The 20,746-nt window shown below is 48.6% G+C and overlaps 2 long non-coding RNA genes across 8 annotated transcripts in view; one reads left to right on the top strand and one right to left on the bottom strand.

Annotated features, from left to right (window-relative positions):
- Window positions 1-20,746, bottom strand: part of LOC110387434 — a 235,153-nt gene that overhangs the window by 190,754 nt on the left and 23,653 nt on the right. For 2 of the 7 annotated variants that reach the window (XR_002432508.1, XR_002432501.1), the window contains exon 2: window positions 11,196-14,056. The exons of 3 other annotated variants lie outside the window; for them this stretch is intronic. This is a non-coding gene — a long non-coding RNA (uncharacterized LOC110387434). Of the gene's footprint in view, window positions 1-11,195; window positions 14,057-14,251; window positions 14,380-20,746 lie in introns of all 7 variants that reach the window. 2 more of the 7 variants (XR_002432506.1, XR_002432511.1) reach the window with 2 other exon arrangements.
- Window positions 24-7,863, top strand: LOC110387436. The gene is made up of 2 exons (XR_002432521.1): window positions 24-6,492; window positions 7,129-7,863. It is a non-coding gene; the product is annotated as an uncharacterized LOC110387436 (long non-coding RNA).

A 20,746-nucleotide genomic window follows, 5' to 3' on the forward strand; every position in this document is an offset into this window, starting at 1 on the left:
GGAAGAGCCCCCCCCANAGGCCTCTGCTGAGTCGCTGCGATGCAACAGCTGCTCACATCCACTGCTGCTGCAGGAAATTGCGGAGTGTGGCTGAGAGGGAAGAGGCTGGCGATGATTTGCATAGCACACAAGCTCACAGCCCGGAGCCTGGTTTTACAATTCATGATACAGCGCCTTCAGAAGCAGCTGCGGAGCTCTCAGTGCCGAGCAGGGTGCTGCTCCCCTGAGAACCTGCCCTGCAGCATGGCCGTGCCTGACCTGTGCTCAGCTCCTGCAGGCTGTGCTCAGATGGAGCAGGAGTGCTCTGCTTGGCCTTGGTTTTCCACAAGGCCTCGAGCAATGCTGGGTTTTTGATGTGTTTTAGAGTCCTAAGATCCATTTAAACTGGTGTGAGGCAGGATAACCCTGGAGGCTTCGCTAAAGGAGAGACAAAAGTGATGCAAACAGAGGTGCACTGATGAAGGATACAGATGGGGATTATGGTTATGGTTGGAAATGTTAAAACCTTGGATTTGAAAGGGTAAACAAAGCTAATGAGACTGAAAACCCACACTGAAGCCACAGCAAATAGTGATCACACCAAAGGTAGCAATGATCAGTAAACAATTAGGAGCAATGTTCTGCCCCAACCAGCACCGCTGGAGCAAGATGCAGCTAATTCCCAGCAACAGGAAAAGAGGAGATGGGAAAAAAAAAACAGGATTCTGAGCGCACAGCCAATGAAATTAAACTAAGAATTAATTTCATCCATTAGAACTGATTGTTGTAAATTAAAACTAGAGGAAAATAATTGGTAGCATGTAGCTCTTAGTGTTTGATACAGATTAGAGGAATTAGATTTTTTTATTAGGAACACTAAACTCATCTGCCGTGCTCTCGTGTCTTCAGCAATATGCATTTTTCCTGATTACAGCATGCAGCCTGTTGGCACAGCGAGGTTGGTGGCCACAGCATTTGCTTCATTAGGACGCGTGTCCTCGGCCATTCATGCCTTGGTGACTCACGCTGGGCTCGAAACGAGTTCCCCATCGAGCAGAGAGGAGTCTGCTGCTCCCAGGACACTGCAGAGCAGCTGGCCACTGGTCCAGCATCTCCACGGATTGTCCAATACCCAGGAAAGCAATTGCCTTTGGTGCAGGGAGCGCTCATTGAGCCTTATTTTCCGCAGCGCTGGTCTGCTCCAGCTGCTCCTGCTCGGTGCAATGATCTCTGCTACTGAGCTAAGCCCTCAGGAAGCAGGCAGTATCTGGTGGTGAGCCCATCCTGCTGATTCAGCTTCCATTTGCAAACATCCTTTGGGTCTGCTGCTCCTGGTTCTGCTCTGCTCCTTCCCTTGCTAGCTGCAGACCCTGGCCCACAGAGCCCCCTGCTAAACCTCGAAGCCCAGTGCTGTCACCCTGTGTTTGCACAGGGGCTGTTGCTCCCTGAGCTGTTCCTTTATCAATACTCCTTTACAGCATTGAAGGGTTTGGAGAGCGAAGCTCTCACCCCAGCACAGCCAGAACTGCAGGAGTTAAGCTTTCCTCTTCCCCTCTGTTCGAAGATATTTTCTCACCAGGTGAAAAGCATCAGAAAGACCCAGCTTTGTGCTGCCGTGGAGTTTAGAAAGTGGCAGGAAATTAAGTTATATGTGAGCTGTTCTGCTTTTCTCAGAGGTTATTTTTATGCATTTATTTAATTAATTCCTTTGGCTTATATAAGAGGAATAGGATTTTGCATGTATGCAGTGCTCCCTTTCCCAAGGACCTCAAAACATTTCACAGAACAGAAACGGGCCCCGCTGCTTCCCCTGGGCAAACACTTGGCCCCAAAAAGAGCTGCGGGGCCTTCCCTAAGACGCAAAGGGAAGCGAAAAACACCCTAAAACTGAGGGAGGACTGCGGGGAGCAAGACCGAGGCTGATTAGCTGACAGTGTGCCATGCAATTAAGCTTACACCATGACTTTTGCTGAGGGTTCTGTGGGATGCTCAGCGAGCCCAGCAGTCCACTTCCCATCTTTTGGGAGAGGAGCAGAAGGCAAAACCCTCCTCAGCACGCACTGCCATCAGCAGGAGCTGACAGAGAGGGAGCAGTGCCACCTACTGCAGCAGCAGCACCTGGCTCACTCGGAACAAGCTAAAATAGCAACTTCTTGTTTTGTAGTTGGGAATATAAAGAAAAAGGGGGGAAAAGGGGAGGAGGGAGGGAGCAACCTAAAAAAAGGAATTTGCTGAATGGCGTTTTGTGCCAGCGTCGCGGTTATAAATAGCCGAAGTGACACTCCTCTTTGCAGGATGAGTTTCTGAATATTTCTGATCAGCAAAGAGTTCTAGCTGCAAATAACAATAAGTGAGGGAAATGTGTATAAATAAAAGGCATTAAAAACCCTTTCTGTGTCGGATCGGCGTCACATCTTGAAGCTCACATCAAAGGGACTCAATTAGCAGACGCATTTTCTAATTACATGTTCTAATTTTCAACAAATCTGGGTTTCTAATGAAGCTCTGATTAATGGTCCAGATGGTAAGGACCAGACCCGACATTCCGCAGCGTGCAGAAGCGCACTGGAAATGCCAAGAAGACCACCTGATGCTCAAGAACCAGCCTCATCTCGCTTGCCCAGGCACCTTCCTTCTTTCCAATCCCTCCCAAATTGCCCCAAGCAGTCCCCATGCCTAAACGTACCCAAAGGAGCCAATGGTGAAAGCAGGTGCAGATGACGGCACTGTAAAATGGAACGGCAACAAAACCACCCCACTGACCACTCCTGCCATCTGCTATCAGCATTTTCCCTTTGCCATCTTGATTTGGGCATGCAAACAGCAGACATAGCCCTTTTTTTGCAGCATTACCCACAGGTGGTCTCGCAGGCATCATTTCTCATTACAGAAAAGGTTCCCTGTAAACCTCCCCTGGGTGTTAGTTGCCATTTCCAGCATTAATCACTCCCTGCATAACGAGCACAGCGCTGCAGGGTTCCTCTCAGTGTAAGGAGCTCAGACCTTCCATGGGACCCCACAGCCCCAGCACACCTCCAGGAGGGAGCAGGGCACAGAAGTCACCAAACCCATGCTGTGGCCATGGATCTGCACTGCCAGCAGAGCTGTCACGTGCCCTACAAAGACAGGCTTGTAGGAAACCCCGTCTGTCATGCGCAAGCAGGAAAGCCTGGGTCCTCCAGCTGAGCTGGGATGAGCAGCTCTTGGCTGACAGATGCCATCTCTCTTCCTCGTTGCAATACAAATACCCGATGGGTTCAATTGCTGTGCCACTTGTCTGCAAGTCAGAGCAGATTCTAAGCCCCCCTACGAGACCATCCCTGCCATGAAGAATGTGAGCTTGGAGTGACAGGACACAGCACAGGAGAAAGAGGCACAGACAACTCAGTCCATTCCTGGATTCCCCTTCCGTCCTGATGGAAAGGAAATCTCTGTGGATTTTACTTTTCTTTCCTTTAAGACACTGTTATGGTACTAATGGGGCCTTGCTCCACTCTCCATGGCTGGACAGCTGTATCTATCTTGGATCTAACTCTTGAATCCCATTAGCTTTCAAACCTGCACTCCACCTGCCCCTGGTCCACAGCCAGCACTGACTCCTTGGCTTCCCAAGGGCCCTTCCAAAGCACTGGTACTATAGCTGTGTGGGTTTTCTGATGCTCTCCTGACCTGCAACACAACCCACAAGGAACAGATGCATGGACAGAAGAGCCGTATTTTTCTTTACAGATGAGTCCAACAGATCTGGATTGAGGCAAGAATGAAAACAAAGACACTTATCCTAACGTCCTAACCACTCCAAGATCCTTTTTGACTTTTGCAACTGTCTTTTAACATCACAGTCCTAAAAAGCACAGGAATCTGTAATAAACTGCAACAGAATTGAGCTGGAAGTGAGAAATACCAGAGCAGACCTTTGGCTGTTGAATTGTATTCTCTCATAGTGCTGCAGCCCCATGTATAAATAGACAGCCTACTCTGAAAGAACATGTCTAACAATGCTGCTAACATTGTCTAACAGCTCCAAGGGAAATTTCTCTCCGGCATCAGATGTAGTTGAACTAAACTTATATAAAAAAAAGAAGTCAGCATAGGTTTCATTTTAAATTTAAGCATCAAGTCTAACACGGTCAGCAGGACTCCCATCCTATCCTCTTTCATTTCCCTCCATACAGGACACGTTCCTGAGGGTGGTAGATCAGGCTGTGCTTGATTCTTTCTACAGTCTATAAAGGGCTCAGGCAGTGTACTTCACTTCTGGAAGGCTGCAGCTAAGTAGGATGAAGTGCTTGCTGCATTCAGCATCAGAAAATACAGGTCAAGTAAAAAGAGCCTGCAAATGTTTTTGAGTATCATCATTCTGAAACAAATCCCGCGACTTCCTAGAACCTTGACTTAACTTTTGCAAGCTGAATGGCATTTATACGCCTGTGCCAGCAAGGTGTTTCCCTTGACCTAGCAACTGTTACTATAATCTGAGCTCAGCTCAGTGAGCCAGTGCCACAGCTCGCACTGCCAGTGGGAATGAAGCTTCGGCCTCTTCAGAAAATGAAGAAATTACTGACTGACCACTAGTTGGAAATACTACAAACCTTCGGCGGATTAAAGAAGATTAATGGAGAAAGAAGACATTGAGCATTCACTGGCATTAATACAGAGGCTGAGATGTCTAAGTAGCTGGGCTGCCCAGTCTTAGACATGGTGTGGTAACTTTGAGAAGAGATTTTGATTTATTTTATGGACAATGATTATGATTTAGAGGAAAAATGCTCCCGCCCAGGATAGAAGAAGTTGGGTGGCTGGATGCCTGCCGTGCTCCTGCCTGCCCTGGGTGACTGCGGTCGGTCCAAAGCCTTTCCCCTGGCATGGGCATCGCAGAGAGCAGCAGGCAGGGCTCAGGCTGTGCACCAGGGTCTGCCTTCATTGCTTTTAGCACTGGAACAGGACCACATGTGGTACTGAGCACGGACCACAGGGTGGGAAGGCACAGCCAAGCTGGGGCTGGACCATGCAGCGTGCAGACGTCACCCTGCTCTCCTTCCAGCCCTCCCGATGGGATCTGCAGACTGGCCACAGCCCAGACTGAGTGATTAAGTGCCACTGACAAAAGAAACTCCATGTACGGTATTGGACTTTATTTATTATCCTAATTGGTTTTTATGCTAAGATGGAGTCATTGCTGGGAAACGCACCTCAAAGCGTCTCAAACCCTGCTAACCCACATTATTCTCAAATAAAAGGAGAAAATGCACCTTGCCCTGATTTCCAGGCAGCATTAGAGATGCTGGGAGGTGGGAGCAGAAGCTGAGATGAGCACAGGGCAGGATGAGAGAAGAATACGGGAAGGAGGGGAAGGTCAGACACTGGGTGTGAGCACCCATGTCCCCAGTATTTCAGACAGAAGGGCCAACACAAGCTCCAGTTGGTGCCAGCTGCTGTGCATCATTCCATCTTCCAGGAGCTGGGCTGAGAACACAAACTCTTTTTCTTCAAGTCTTCCTCCAGCTGCTGACAGGGCTGGGACTTAAACACGGAGAATTAGATTTGAAAAGCTCCGTATCTCATTAATAATCTGTCGAGCCATTAAGTGCACTCAATGGAGATTTTACCACCATTTTTTTTGCCATTGCAGGAGCAAATTACATGACCTTCCTCCCAGCCTTGGAGTAATGGCACAAGTGGCTTTCCCTGCAGTTAGCTATGGAAACAGCCAGGTATCCCATGCCAGGGGCGTCATTTAAAAAACAATTACTGCAGAGCAGATGAGAAGTACTTTTTATCTTTGGCCTTGATTGCATTTCAAAACTGATACCTTCTTCCTCCCATCGTTTCATTTACATATCAAAATAATTGCCTCCGCAATTCAGCAGATTGCTGCAGCGCTGCCTGCCAGGAGCTGGGCAGAGCTGGGCACAGCGCAGCGCACCACGAAGCACAGGAACAGCTCAGCCCATCCTGAAGAAACGTCCTCACAAAGAAGCTGAGGACAGGCCAATGTCATGCCAACCGTGAGATGAAACCCCCTCAAGTCCTTTCCTCTTTGTCACCTCAGATCAATACTAAAAACCTCCTGAGTTATCCGTATTTTGTGCAAAAACAGAAAATGCGCAAGGGCTTGGAGAGAAAGATGATGGAAGAAGGATAAAAAATGTGGGAGAGCAGAAGGAGATAGAGACATTTTGTTGGACAGGTTACCAAGACTTCATGCTTCTGGATGACATAGCAAGTTTTCCATAAATGAAAAGAATCACAAAACCTTGAACAACCAACACAACAGCCTGGAACCCCACGAGGATTAACGTTCTTCTGCAATAGTAGGAAGAGACAATTTTCTTGTCGGGAGTTCTGAAGCCCTTAATAAATCTTACGTTAAAAAAAAAAAAAAAAAAAGAAAGGAAGAAATCATGAGCTACGTCTCATTTGCCCCAATGATAGCCTGTCTCCTTGAGATCTAATGGGAAACTTAATGACCCCAGAATTTTACTCCTGCACAAAGTGCTCCTGCAGGACCTGGTAAGTGTTCGGAGATGACGGAGCTCAGCCACCCCGACATGGCTGCAGTAAGGTCAGTCGGGGCAGCAGGGCTGTCAGCACAGCCAGCAGCAGCAGTAAGCCCAGCACACCGACCTGGGGCTGATCCCACACAGGGCAGGGATGGATCCCATAACGCTAGAGATGGCTCCAACAGAGCCGGGCAGCAGCACTGAGCATGGGCTCGGGCGTGCAGGTGATAGATAGAATCTCTGGCCCAAAATGCAAGACAAAGTAATCAGAGTTTGCATCCTCTAAGGCTGCTAAGGAAAAAGTCCTCCAATTCTACCGACCATTTAAAGAGAAATCTGTCACAAATAAATTACTGCCAGCTTTCTTAGGCTAGTAAGAAGGCTTTCCATGGCTAGTAGGCATGGTGGGGATGGGATGACGGTTGGACTTGTTGATCTTAGAGGTCTTTTCCAACCCTAATGAGTCTGTGGGTCAATGATTCTGAAGTTCAGTAGCTAGCAGAAGAAATGTTGTATTGCATTGCTTGCTCAGTAAGGTGCTGCTGTGCCCTCTGCGGAATTACAAGTGTCAGGAACGCATCTTGCCCAAGCAATATCTCCACCAATGTAAATTTGAATAGATACAATAAATTATCTCCTCTTCCAGAAAGAAAACTGTAAAGCACCGCAGCAGGAGAGCTACAGCCCCACGCCAGCCCCCCGCGGAGCAGCACTGCACAGCAGGAGCACGCGGGCACCTCCTTCCTCCTCCCCCCGCTGTGCTGCTGTGACTCTGCCGTGCACAGAGATGCCCCCAGTGATGGATTCCCTCGGTAACAGCGCAAGCTCTTTTAATAAGACAAAGAAAAGGGAAATAAATCCCTCGGCTCATTTTTAAAACTGCTTCTCCTTCCCTCTATGAGCATCCCTTAGCCCTGCCATCATCCTGTAAGGGTTTTCTCCATTAACGCACGCCCAAGTTTGCCATCTCTACACTTCAGCCCGGTGCAAGCACAACTAAAAGCTCCTTGCTGCAGTCCCCAAGCCTCGCTGGAGTGCTAGCAGAGACTTTCCACCTTTACCTGAAGATTTTTCGTCTTCCTTACTTAAGACTCTCCAAAGATCCACCAGACCCAAAGAGGCACCCTGAGCGTGCACCCTGCACAAGCATCAGAGAACGGGGCAATGCAGAGAGAACCTTCTGCCCGGCGCCAGCGATGCAGGTGGCTGTGAATGCTGATCATGGGACCAAAGGGAAACGCTCCGCGATTTACCTGGCAGAAAGCTCTGCAAGAAGATGTGTCAACCTGCAGCTGCAGAGGACTGCGGTGCGATTTGCTTTTCTGTCTTTTCCTTAATTGCTCACTTACAGGAGGTGGCAATAAAAGCTGAATGAAGTTCATTGCGTAAGTTGTTGTGAGTTATACCAAACGCTAACTGCTTTCAGATCTCCCATTAGAAAAAGGTCTTCTGGTGAAATCTATGGGGAGATCGTGGCTACCTTCATTCAACACACACACTGACACGTGGGGCATTTTTTCAGAGAACCACTGGTGTTGATGGATCCCATTGGGAAAGAGGAGAACTCCCATTAAGAACAGGACTGCTGTTTTTCTATTGGTGAGCAAAGCAACGGCAATAAAAGACCGGGCGTTAAGTTGCACAGCTGAATATAAATACCCCAGATAAGACTGAGGTGATAGCTCTCCTTCCTGCTGTCACCCAGCCAAGCCAATTGCCTTGAAGAACCTGTGACTACGTATGTTACAATTTCATGGAAAATAATACCGTGACCTATTACAGATGGGAAAGCTGGAGGTCTCACAGGTCACCAAATGAATGTGAGGTAGCGCTATGGATATAATCATTTAAAACCTGAAAGTGAAAGTAATGGATGAACACTGGATTTCAATTATCCTTAGATAATTCAAATTACTTTAAATAGATAGCTGACCTACTAAAACCTGCCCAGTCTCTAGTCCCGTGTTTGCTGGCCAATTCAGATAATGACTATTTGATCCTGTTCTCTTTCTTTTTTTCGTGGAACGGTGAAATTGTTAATAGCAGTGAAGGGTTTCTTTTCGAGTCGAACTTGCAGTCACCCACTGTTCAACATCTCCCCATGCTAAATACAGTTGTTACAGCACTGACATTTGCAACTTGAAAAGTTAAAGTTGTAGTGGTGGCATTTCTCCGGGAACAAGCAGGCTCATTTACAGCATGGGATGAGGGGAACAGCTGGGTGCTTCGCTTCAGGACTAACCTGTGCACTGCTTTTCGATCACCTCGCTGGCTATTTTAAAATTAACCTTGTGCAGCCTCAGAGAAGGAAGAAAAGGTTTAATTGCATGACTAATGAACGCTAGGGATACAGCCAGGATCTGCACACCTGCTGTGTTACATACCATTTCTGGAGTTTAGTGTAATTATTGCGTTATTGCTATCATTTGTATTATGTTAAGATACAGGAGCCCTCCTCCTGTACCAAAATCCTGCTGTGCCAGGCAAGACAGCGATGTACAACAAAACGATCACCTGCAACCAAAAGGCAGAGGGTGGCTTCGCTCTGCCCACGTTTCCTGGCCTGTGCCCACTTCTGCTCCCCTCCAGCAAACCCAGCTCCTGCAGTGAGGGCGAGCCCAGGGCTGAGGCGGTGCCTGGCTGGGAGCAGCACAGCTCGCATGGGAGCTGCAGCAGACAGCCAGCAGTTAAGCCCTGGAAGGAATGCTGCTCTCAACATCTAATAATATGCATCTCTGCTATGCCAAATGATGTGTTCCAGAGACGAGGTGGACAAAATGATGGAATGGTGGAGAATGAAAGCATTCCCAGCTAGGTAGGACACCTGAAGTTCAGGTGTCTGGATGTATTCCATGCAGTTCACTTGGCACAGTTGCCCAGTGCTCACTTTGCAGTCAGTGGCTGCAGTCGGACGTTTCCAGATGTCCTGGATGTCATACTGAGGTTGACAGAATGGCATCCACGTTCAGATCTCCCCCAGAGCCATTCAAGCTGGCATTTCTTCTGCCAGCAGGGCTTCCCAAGTACTTGCTCTTCTCCATGCACAGCACAGTGAGTGACCACAATTCCCATCTGGGCGTGCAAGCAGAAGGCTCCGTGTGGGTTAGGAGCAGTCCATGGCTCAGCAGCACTCCGTACATGTTGGTTAGGGTCGCCCAGGCTGCAACCTGCACCCTGAAACCTTTCAGCCATGCAATGCATTCCCAGGGCTGGCAGGGAGCACGCTCCTGTGCTGGAACATCCTAGTGCACGATGAGGTCGAATATTTCAGGAGATGGGATGCACCTGCTGAAGCCTCTTCCAGCTACGTTCCAACTACATCTGCTGCACAGGTAAACGTCCCAGTAATCTGCTAACAGACAATTGATTCGAGCAGTTTGCAGAGTCAAGGGAGACGTATGGAGACAAGATGCGACTTCGCTGACTTCATTTATCGCTCCTAATTGCTAAGCAAATGATGAGTGGAAAAACACTCACTGCCTCCTGTGAGAAACTGGTTACTAAAGTTACACAAGATTTAATTTGCTGCGGGAAGGAGGGACAGTGAGGAGTGAAGACCCAAATCTAAGGAAACTTTGAGGCTGGAACATTATTACCGTCTATTGTCAATGCCGAAAATGCATCACTAAAGCTGACAGCCAGAGCTTGGTTTGGACAAGGCATGTCAGTTTTCTGCAAGACCATAAAAAAGGCTTCCCAGAGTGAAATCAATTCTTTTAAAAACACCAAAAGTCCCCACATTTTGCAGCACGTATTAAGATGTGGATTAATATAATTGCATTGCTACTAATCTCAATGCTTGCATGCTTAATCAGACAGCTGACAAGCTTTTCAATTAGAGGCATTACATTAAGTTGCTAGAGCCTCAGATTTTTTATCCTTGTCTCTGGCATTTGAATGGGGACTTTGTGGGGCACTGGATTTCACCCTGGTACCCAAGGCCATGAGCTCCCCTGCAAGTCAGCTATGGGGCACAAGCCCACTCAGCCCCCAGTGTCCAAATCCAAAGCACAAGCACCCTTTGATGCAGGAAGCACGCTTTAATTAACCACTTCCAATCACGCTACAAATGGCTCTAAACTTACAAGAAATAATTTAAGAACCAGAACAAAGTGCAGGCTCTCAGTTGCTGTATCTGTGAACATCTGGTGCCCTTTGGAAGACGATTAACGGTACAGTCTTCTCCTGGTCAGCCCCTCACTAAATACAGGACCTTCCAGGCTGGAATTGGTTAATATTAATAGAGGAATTTTGTGTTAATTGACTAAGAGAAAGATGAATGAAATCAGCCTTGTAACAGAGAAAATGATCCTCAATGCTTCCGCTGGGGATATCTTCTACATGCCTGCATCCATTAAGTTCTCTATAATTTTATTTAGCAACTCATCCTAGGAAACATTAAGCCCATTGACTTTGCAAATAACTCCTGAATTCACCTGAAAACCTGCCTGGAGTTTTCACACACACTCTGCAGTACTCATGCTGTTGCAATTCCCAGTAATTTAACAGCGATTTCCCTCCCTTCCCTTCCCATTCCATGCCACAGCAGCTTGTGGAATTTCCCTGCATTCCTGTTACAGGGAACTTCAGATTTTTCTGACGCCATGGCACAATGACACCGTGCAGTAACAGATGAAGAGGAGCAGGAAGAGGGAACAACAGAGGTCTCAGACTGGAGGTGCCGGATCCCAGCTCCCCATACTCCCTGCTTACCAGAGGCTGATGGATCTGTCCTGAGAGGGAGGGGGTGAATCCCAGCTGGAAACACTTTGCAGATTTTATTATTTTGGGGTGGTCTTTCAAAAGCGCACTGATCGCTTGGTATTTCCACAGGGCAATTAAATGGGAGGAAACATGAGTCCTTCACAGCTCACTGACCTCAGGAACCATCTCCTTCTCCCTGCCCCATTCTGCCGTGTTAAAGAAGCACTTAATGGCCGTTTTATATTTCAGATGGAGATGTCTCAAATGGAGCTGGTTGCTTCGGTCACATCCTCTCCATAATAATACATCTTACAGGTGAATTTCTTTAAGAATATTTAAACCGCAGCAAAAGCAGCAGACCCTGCAAGAAGCAGCTTCTGCATCTCTCATTAGAATTTGTACAAAAAGTGCTTGGGAAGGTTTCACTTTATTTTATTTTTTTTTTTGCTAAAGGAGGGCTCTTTTCAAGCCAGCTCTCTCAAGTCTGGCTAAAACACCATCTCGTGTGAGTCCTTCATCTCCCCTGCGAGTTCTGCCTTTCTGCTCTCCAGCAGCACATCCAGAGCAGAAGCACAGAACTTCCACTCCTCCTAGGACTCAGACTTGAAACTCCAACTGGAACCCGCAAAGTGGCAATGCTTTCCCTGAAGATCATCGGCACTTGTTCTCAAACCACATCTTTTCCACCCAAAGAAACCTGGCGGAGCAGCTCTGTGCTGCTGGAAGTTGCACTCCAGGTGAAAGCTGCTGCTCTGCTGGCTCAGATCTGTGTGTGATCAACAGAATACGTCGAGTCCCTGACAACAATCCAACCTCACTTGCAGCCACCCAAGCAGTCCAGCTTCCACAGAATAATGCTACTTCCCCAAAAAAGCAATTCTAGTGGGAAGACACAGAGCCTGCATGCCTATGCCCTGGCTATTAAGGGTAAAGACAGAGACAGGGAGAGAAAGAGAGGAACTCTCCCAGGTAACAGCGCACATCACAATATCACCTGCTCTCTGTAGAAGGCACAGAAAAGGAGGAGGTGGCTCCTGCTCCACAGAGGCACAGCCCTTTGCCCACCCTTCTGATGTATTTATTTCCCCCCTCCAGCCAGTGATATGTTTTCCAGTCCGCCAGCGACGTGCCTGCTTTATGGCAAGTAAGATGATGGGACAGAGTGGATGAGGCATTAATAGGAAGGAGACAGGAGCAAGGGACTGAGCAAAATGCAGAAATGACTTGAAAACCTAAGGGGAGGGAAGCCGGCGAGAGAAATTTCTGTCTGTTAAACACGATCGATGCCTGCCGACATCAATCAGTGCGAGCTGGGTGCGCTGATGGATGTTTCCTCCCTGTCTGCAGCAAAGACAAATGGGCGCGGGCAGGGAACGCCTCGGCCACTGCGTGGAATCCGAGGGAAGGCAGCCCAGGCTGGGGGAAGGCACAGCACAGCCACGCTCAGGTGGCCCAGAGGACTGAGACATCATTTATTAAGATTCTTTCTTAATTAATTTTTTGAAGCTAATACAGATCGTTGCTGGAAGATGATGATTTGTCAAAAGCGGTTCCTTTTGCGGGAACACATCGGCTGCAGAGAAATCTCCTGGCGGGATGGTTCCTGAGCTCCGGGAAGGGCTCCGGCTCCGGGAAGGGAGTAAGAGGCTGAAAACCTGCGTTTTTTCCAGGAGAACTCCCACAGCAAGAGCACGAAGTGCATCCGGGAACAAAGCATCTAAACCTGACTGATTAGCCATGTGCCATTTTGTATCGAAAAACACATTACCATCAATGCAAAATGAAAGAGGGGAAAATTCAGACTGGATATAAGGAAAAGGTTTTTCATGATAAGAGCGGTGAGGCATTGGCACAGGTTAATGAGAGAGGTGGTGGGTGCTCCACCCCTTGGAGACAACCCAGGTCAGGCTGCACCTGGCTCTGAGCACCTGATCTAATTGCAGATGCCCCTGTTCATTGCAGGGAGTTGGACCTGATGGCCATTAAGTGTGCATTCCAACTCAAACCATTCTGTGTTCCTGTAAGTCAGTGATAAATGCAAGTGAACACTTCTGCTTGTTTATGCAAAATAAATATACAAGACAAGAACATTCTCAGATCCAAAAGCACTAAAAGAGCTCCAGAGCTCTTGGTTTTCTTTGTTTTGTACCAAACAAGAAAAAGCCTCCTTCCCTCCTTCCTTTATCCACACCCTTTGATTTATCTGAGTTTACAGTGACAGCTGGGAATGCCCCCAGAGGTGCCCGTACATCAGAGGAACCAGGCCCTGGAGTTAAAGACATTTTTCTTGCTTTATGGCTGCCGTGGGATCCCGGTCCAATTCCTCTTTCTTCCAGGCCACATGAGTTCTCAGTACTACAGTCCCAGAGGCTCAAATGCTGCAGTTTCCCTGTGCTGGGAGAGCACGGAGCTGAGAGCCGGGCTCACAGTCCTGGCCAGGCTGAGGTGCTGGGTAAATCCTGCCTGGAGCAGTGAGGTGCTCCCTTAGCCGGTTTCTCTGCTTCAGATTTAAAGCCTTCAATGACTTCTTGAAGGTGAATTTCTAACCTCCTCTGTTTAAAGGAAAATACCAACACATCTTCTCGAAGACAAACGGCTGCAGTAGGATGGAGGTGCCTGCTAATCAGGGTTTGCTGTGAGCCCAGGTGTGCTGTGAAGGATGCCAGTTCAGGCTCTGGTGCCACGTCCCCTCGCTGGTACAAATCTCTCTGTGGCTCTAACGCAGCCCGAGGCCAGAAGGGCTTCAAGGCTCAGATCCTGGCAGCAGACCACAAGAAGGATGTCTTGGAGCTGGCTAAACAAAAGAATGATGGAGCCTGGGTAAGAATTCAGATCTCACACGAGGTAATGTCTGGACTTCAAATCAATGGCTGCAAAGAGAAATACAGAAGGGTGCAGTGAACGAAGCAAACCGCCGACAATTCCTCCCCACACACAGTGCATCGCCCAGTGAGACGTCCCCAGGCCTCCACAGCCGTGTCACTGCGGCAGGGCCCACCCAAGGATGGCTGACATTTAAACATTCTCTCTCAGACGAAAATTGCCCGTTCGTCCCCAGAACGAACCTGCAGTTTTTTCAGAGCTGAGGCCACACAGTTCAGGTGTTTCAATTCAGAAGTGAGGACAAAATTGTTTACTCTGCGCTGGAGAAGCGGGGCACTGCGGAGGCAGATCTGATGACAGCCTGCCCCTTCTGCAACAGAGGTTATAACTTGTTTTTAATCACTGTTTGCTCTCTTTTATTTCTTGTTTCATTTTCAGCTGCTCAAGGCAAGAGCTAAAGTCAATTTACTGTACATACAGATTACCTGCTGCTTCAGGGTAACTGATGGGAAAGGTCTCGGGCTCTGATGAAAGGAGATGGCAAAGAGGATCAGCAGCTACAGCAGCTTGCTCCGGGTCAGAATGCACACATGGTGCTGGCTGTGACACCTCTGCCACGTGCAAGGCCCACGGTGAGCAGTGCACAAGGTTTTCTGTGTGTTCTGGCAAACCCTGGGACTCGTGAGCAGTTTGCAATGCCTTGCTCCCTCCAGCTTTGAGCTGGAACCATTTCAACACGTGTCCAAGGCTGGGTTTGAACCTCCCACACCTGAAGGCACGATCTTGCCTTGTGGGCTCGGTTGGGATGAGCTCCCACAGTTCTGCAGTGGTTCCACATTCTTCCAGGGAATTCCTCACCTTGGCATTCCCTCAGATCTGTGACCACATTTACAGGCATTCAACCCATCTCCAGCTAACAACACAAAACTCTGCACAGACCTCTGTAGCAAACCTACCACAAACCAATACCACAGCAATAAGATCCTAATTACTCCCATCCCACATCCAATCTGGGTGAGGCACTTAGGCCAGAGTGATGATTTGGATTCATGTGTGAGCCAGGTGCACCAGCATGCCATCCATGCAAAGCATCAAGGGGATGAAGGAGGACGAAGCAGCACCTTGCTAAGTTGCTAATTCTCCAGCTTTATCCCCCTGCTCCTCCTGCCTTTCCCTGCATTGGTAAATTGTGCACAGCTCTGGCTCAGCCTGCTGCTCTCACTCTTTGCCTGCTCCCTGCTCCGTGCTGTCACTGCTGCCAGCTGAGGGAGCGGCACCGGCTTCTGAGATGCTGCAGTGCCATCTTCAGACAGGAGGGCAGCAGCCACAACCACGGGATGTTTTGCCATACAGCTAGGAAGAGGAAGAAACAAACCATGAAAATCTGCTCGTGTCCAGATCTGTGCGGAGGGAACGTGTGTCTGGAGGCTAGGAAAACATTTGCAGCTGGCATCGCAGGAATCAAGCGGCGTTGCTCCTGCCATCTCCAGATCTCAGAGACACGGCTGAGAACAAGAGCTGCAGCTCTGCGTGGCCCTGGGAAGGCTGACACGATTTGCTCTGTGCTAAAGCGCAGAGATGAGGGGATCCAACTGCATTAAACAGTGCAGAGGTTCTATGAGAAGGAATTCCCTCTCTCCCCTCTCCGATTCAGAACATTGCAATGCACGTTGTAACACCTTCCTCCTCTTGCACCCTTCCAGCAAGCTGCAGGATATTACTTTATCCTAATGCCTTACTCTGCAGCAGCACAACAGCTGGGCTGGGGACCTCTCTTCCCAACCATGCATCGCAGCCCAGCTCCCCATCACCCTGCGCCAGCCCCTGCCACCTCCCGACCCGCGCTTCAGCATTTTGGGGGGAAATCAGTGAAGAGATGGAGCACAGAAGTGTCAGAGAACTGGGGCTGTCTGCACATGGGCTCGGGTCTGTGCCCCTCCTTTTTCACTCAGCGCCACATCAGGAACCACCAACAGCACCGGTGGATGGAGCCCACCGGTGAATGATGCACGTGGCTTTGCAGAGCTCTAATCAGACGGGGCTTGGTGCTTCGAGACATTCAGACTCTGAAAGCCAGGGCCTTTAACACATCTTTTTTCTCACAGCACTGGTTATTTGGGCCAATTTCTGGTCATTTCAGTAATTTTGGCCTGCTTACAGACATTGCTGCTGCTGAAAACCAATTCTGAGCCCAGGAGACAGCAGCAGTATGGAGCTTTAGGGAAGGAAAGCAAACGGCCGCAGGATTTCCCTGGATGCTGCATTATCCCCATGGGCTCTGACCCATCCAGGCTGCAAAGCACATCTGAAGGAGGGGACTGGGTGAGCTCAGGAGCGGATTTCTGCAGCAACTCTGTGAAGCTGAGAGCTTTTCTAGCAGCACAAACGCTGGATCCTCTCAGAAAGGCATTCACCTCACCTGAATTTGGACGTTTTGAAGTTTAATTTTTCAGATCGAGCTAGTTAACGCGCTTCTCTCTGTAGTTAATGGAGAGAAATAAGAGCTGCTAGAGGGCAATTCCTCTGACCCGTTGTTAACACTTGTCTCAGCATGAGAGAAATAGCCCTCTGGAGAGGCTGCCTTCTGCACTGACTGTAAAGAGACAAGGATGAGCGGCTCGAGCTCTCAGGCCCAATTTTCTGACAAATTCCATATGAAATGCAGGCGGGACTGCCCAGCCGGCAGCACCCCAGGCTCGTCGATTCCCAGGGCCGCAGGAGCCGGGACCAGAAGAACTGCACACAACTCAAAGCCTTTCACCACCTTACAGACCCGGACTTGTCCTTCGAAAGCTCCTTGCTGAATAGTTACTATTATTTTTCACATAGACTTCACTTGATTTGATTCCTTGAAGAGCATCTGGGGAGCAAAGGGGAGAACAGAAGAAAGGCTACAGCTCCGTGCTCATCCCCACTGCTTCTGGATGAAGGCGTGAGGAGCTGTGTGCCACCTCAGCCCCACACAGGGCACACAGTGGGCACAACCCAACCTGTCCCCACCAGTGGCCCCAGTCCAAGGGATGCACAGGGAAGGGCAGCTCCAAATCCTGCTTCAGACCCTTAACAAACCTCAATGAACTGCCCCAGGCTATCACAGACGCATGAAGGCAGCGTGCTGCCTTGTTGCAACAGACATCAAATTGCCCCAGCACTGGCAAATGAGTAATGAGGCAGCATTCACGGATCCCAGACTGAAAAACAGTTCATCTCCAAAACCCATTTTCATTCTGCCACCATGGCAACTTTTAACAGCCCTAACTGCTTCTTCTTTTAACACACACGGAATAAAAGCTCTGTGATCTTCTACTACTTTGTTATTATCAAAACTCATTATAACAAAACTTAAATGCAGCAAGCGCAATTGTGTGCGTGTGTTTCAGCTTGTGCTGCACCTGTAAATCCTGTAACAGATCTCTGCCATTCCTCCAGCGACTGTCAGAAGGTTTTAAGGAACACACCAACATTTGCTTGCTCATGGCTCTCCCCTCTCCAGGATCTCTCATTACAGGAATCAACATCTCTTTCCAGACTGCATGCAAGCCAGCAAGCAACAGCCAACACTGTTCTCTGATGTTTCTCTCTCCATGCACAAAAATCAGCACACTGGACTGGAAATTCAACTGCAGAGAATTGCTCTAAGGTCTACATGCACATCTGTATCTATGCTATGCCATGGCACAGAATTTCTCTCTGATTTTGTGGTGCCTGTCGTGGTGCCGTCACTAACAGACCATGACCGAGTCCTTGCTGCCTGCAGTGGAGTTGCGACCTAAAAGGCCAAACAGGCGAGGTTTCACTACAGCCCTTTCCAGAACCAGGAGAAAAGCTGGCTGTATCCCATCCCAGCACAGACCTTGCTATGTGCAGCTCGGGTCCTGGCAGCTCGCAGGATGCGCAGTGGGACGCTGCACGGCTCTGCGGCTTGGAGCCGTGGCCGTCACCCAGCACAGTGGGTCGCAAAGGCCAGCACGTGCCTCCAGCACACCCAGCCATGACAGCAGCTCCGAGCAGCCCTGTCTCACCTCCAGCACACCCAGCCATGACAGCAGCTCCGAGCAGCCCTGCCTCGCCTCCCTTCCCACAGCAGCAGCTCATTTCCCAATCTTGGCAGAGCGCTCGTCTCTTCCCCAGGAACCTTGAGCAGTAAAGGCAGTGACCTCCCTGCCGCCAACTCACCTCCATGAATAACAATAAAAACATACAATATTTTGCAATCTGCTTCCTATTCATTAGGACTTGCTGAATCTAATAAAGCTGCTACTGGACCAGCCACTCTTGTAGCTCACAACTCATGCCGAAAAATATAATTATATTGCAGTGAGGTTTGTAAACAGCCCGAGCCTTGTTTATTATAAGCCTCTCTTTAAAATCCAATCAGATTAATTTTACATGCAACTTAAACTGCTGCTGCTGCTGCTAATTTTAGGTAATGTGCTTGATAAATTTCTTTTCAGTGGCTGGATGAAAAAAACCATAGAGCAGCAGGATTCAGCTGGGGCTGGTGTCTGAACCCTGCACGTCTGGGTCTGCACCTCAACCACACAGCTTTGCTTCTCTGCTCCCCAGAAGCTCAAGTCTTCTACTATTCTCTTTGGTTCCCAGAAGGGATGGCTTTGCACACAAATAAGATTCTCCTCGATTGGAAACTTGGTTCAATTTTCACCCCGCCGTAAGTTTGCTGCTGGCTTTGCAGCAGTGTGTGGGAAATGCTGGGCTGATTCGAGCCTGACATTTCTGCACCTGGAAATGACATCTGAGTCTGCTCCCCTCCCCTCAGCTCAGACCCAATTCAGGATCAGAGGGTGCAAAAGCAATTGCAACAAGCAAAGAGAAGGTGGGTGCTGAATACCTAAGTAGGTTTGTATTTATCCTTAAGCATAAGACCTTTTATTTTTTAAAAAGCGAAAGGGGGAAAAAGGAAGATTAAGTGAATTTAGCAAGAAGTTGGTCAATCCTTTAATACCAAGAGGTCAGAGCCATCCCACATGGATAATCAGTTTGCTTTCAATTTCTCCTTGGTGGGTTGCTGCTTGGAAAATCTCATTTCAAGACACAAAGAGTCAGGTCAGGGAAGTCACAGTTCCTAATTATGTGAAATGAAGTGGGACATAGTGGATTTGAAGCAATCTTGGCTGTAGGTATCTGTGGGAAAGTTTTCCAAAGCTGCCTTTAAAGTGGGGATTGGATTCTATCTAACCTCAGGGGTTCACGAGTGGCTGTGAGACGGAACAGAGAAGCCTCCCTTCCCTTCACCCACAAGGGGCAAAACGTGCTCCAGTTTAATGCATCCGCCAGGGAAGAGAGAATTAAAAGACCTCGTTCTGCAGCGTGGTGCAGCTCTCCACCGTATGGCAGATCTCTGCAGCGCCTTCTCCCATGTTTTTCGGGAATAATGGTACATGCCTCACCTGTCCCCCTCATTACCCGAATTGACAGAGGTGGATCTAGCAGCAAATGATGGCAGAGTTTCCACAGAGCCCTTGGCACTGGGTGGATTTCTCCCCGCACCTTCCTGGACTGCTCTGGTCAAGCAGGTGCTGCTCTGCCCTGCTCGCACCCCCAGCCACGGGTGCTGGCTCAGGCTCAGCCCTTCCTGATCCCTGAGAGCAGGCACCAGGACTTGGAAAAATTCTCCAGCCTCCAGCACAGGTGGGTCAGGGAGCTCGAAATGTTCAGCAAACACTGCTATACTCCTCACACTAAAAAAATAAGCTTAGAATCAAACACATTAAAAGGGTGATCTTCTGCATGTAGAGAATCAACAGCACATTCGTACTGGTATCTGTACACATACAAAGTTTTCCTCATAGCTGCTTAGGCCAGAAATGCTAACACTTGCTTCCCATAATAAAACACTTGAAATACCAAAAATTGCAAAATGGCCCTAGAAAGATTTAAAATAAAGCTCACAACACCATAAACAGATTTAAAACTAACATTTACCCGGCCTGCATCCATTTTTTTTTCCATTAGAGATGGTATCCTAGATAAGGAAAGTATTCACCAACAACGTGCAGGCATGCTTTTAAGCACCTTAAAATTTTAATTGAATTAAAGGTGTGAATTTGAAGTGGTTACCCAGACTACATTAAGGTCCCTCATATGCACTTTCCACTCAGAAATAGAACAGCACTGATTTGATTTAGTTTAATTGATGCTGGATGCAAAGTAAGGCGCGCTGACTCAGACCACTCTGAAGAGCAGAGTTCCCGTGCTGGGATTTAATGCAGTCTAACGTGATCCCAGAGCAGGCAATTCAGGCCATGCATGTTTGCCCGGAGCATGGATGCCAAAGCCTGAATGCATCCGAACAGCGTCACTCAAACTCCTGAGGATTTAAATTTCTCAGGTAGGCAGAGCTGAAAACATTCCCCTTGGTGAGCCCTGTCCTTTGAGCGGGCTCAGCCTGCGTCAGATCTCGTCTGATGTTCCCCCACAGCCCCCAATCTCTGGCATTTCTGCTTCTCACTCTCCTCCCTGTGTTCTCAGCTGCAATTCCCCTCTGCATTTCCCAGCTACCAGCGCTTTCTCTGGCTCGTGTCGCATCGCTGTCCTGCCTCTGCCTGAGCAAGCCTCACCTGAAGTTAGCAGTTTGCAGGGAAACTGTCCTGCAGTCTGTAATAAGGAGTAAGTGGATTAACTACGCTGCAGCAGTGCTCTGCAACAATGAATCCTGCATGGAATTAAAATGCTTCGTGCCCCAGGTTCATGCTGACCCTCATAAGTGTTCATCTTCC

Source organism: Numida meleagris, chromosome 22 (assembly GCF_002078875.1).
Source record: "Numida meleagris isolate 19003 breed g44 Domestic line chromosome 22, NumMel1.0, whole genome shotgun sequence".
Lineage (NCBI taxonomy): Eukaryota > Metazoa > Chordata > Aves > Galliformes > Numididae > Numida > Numida meleagris.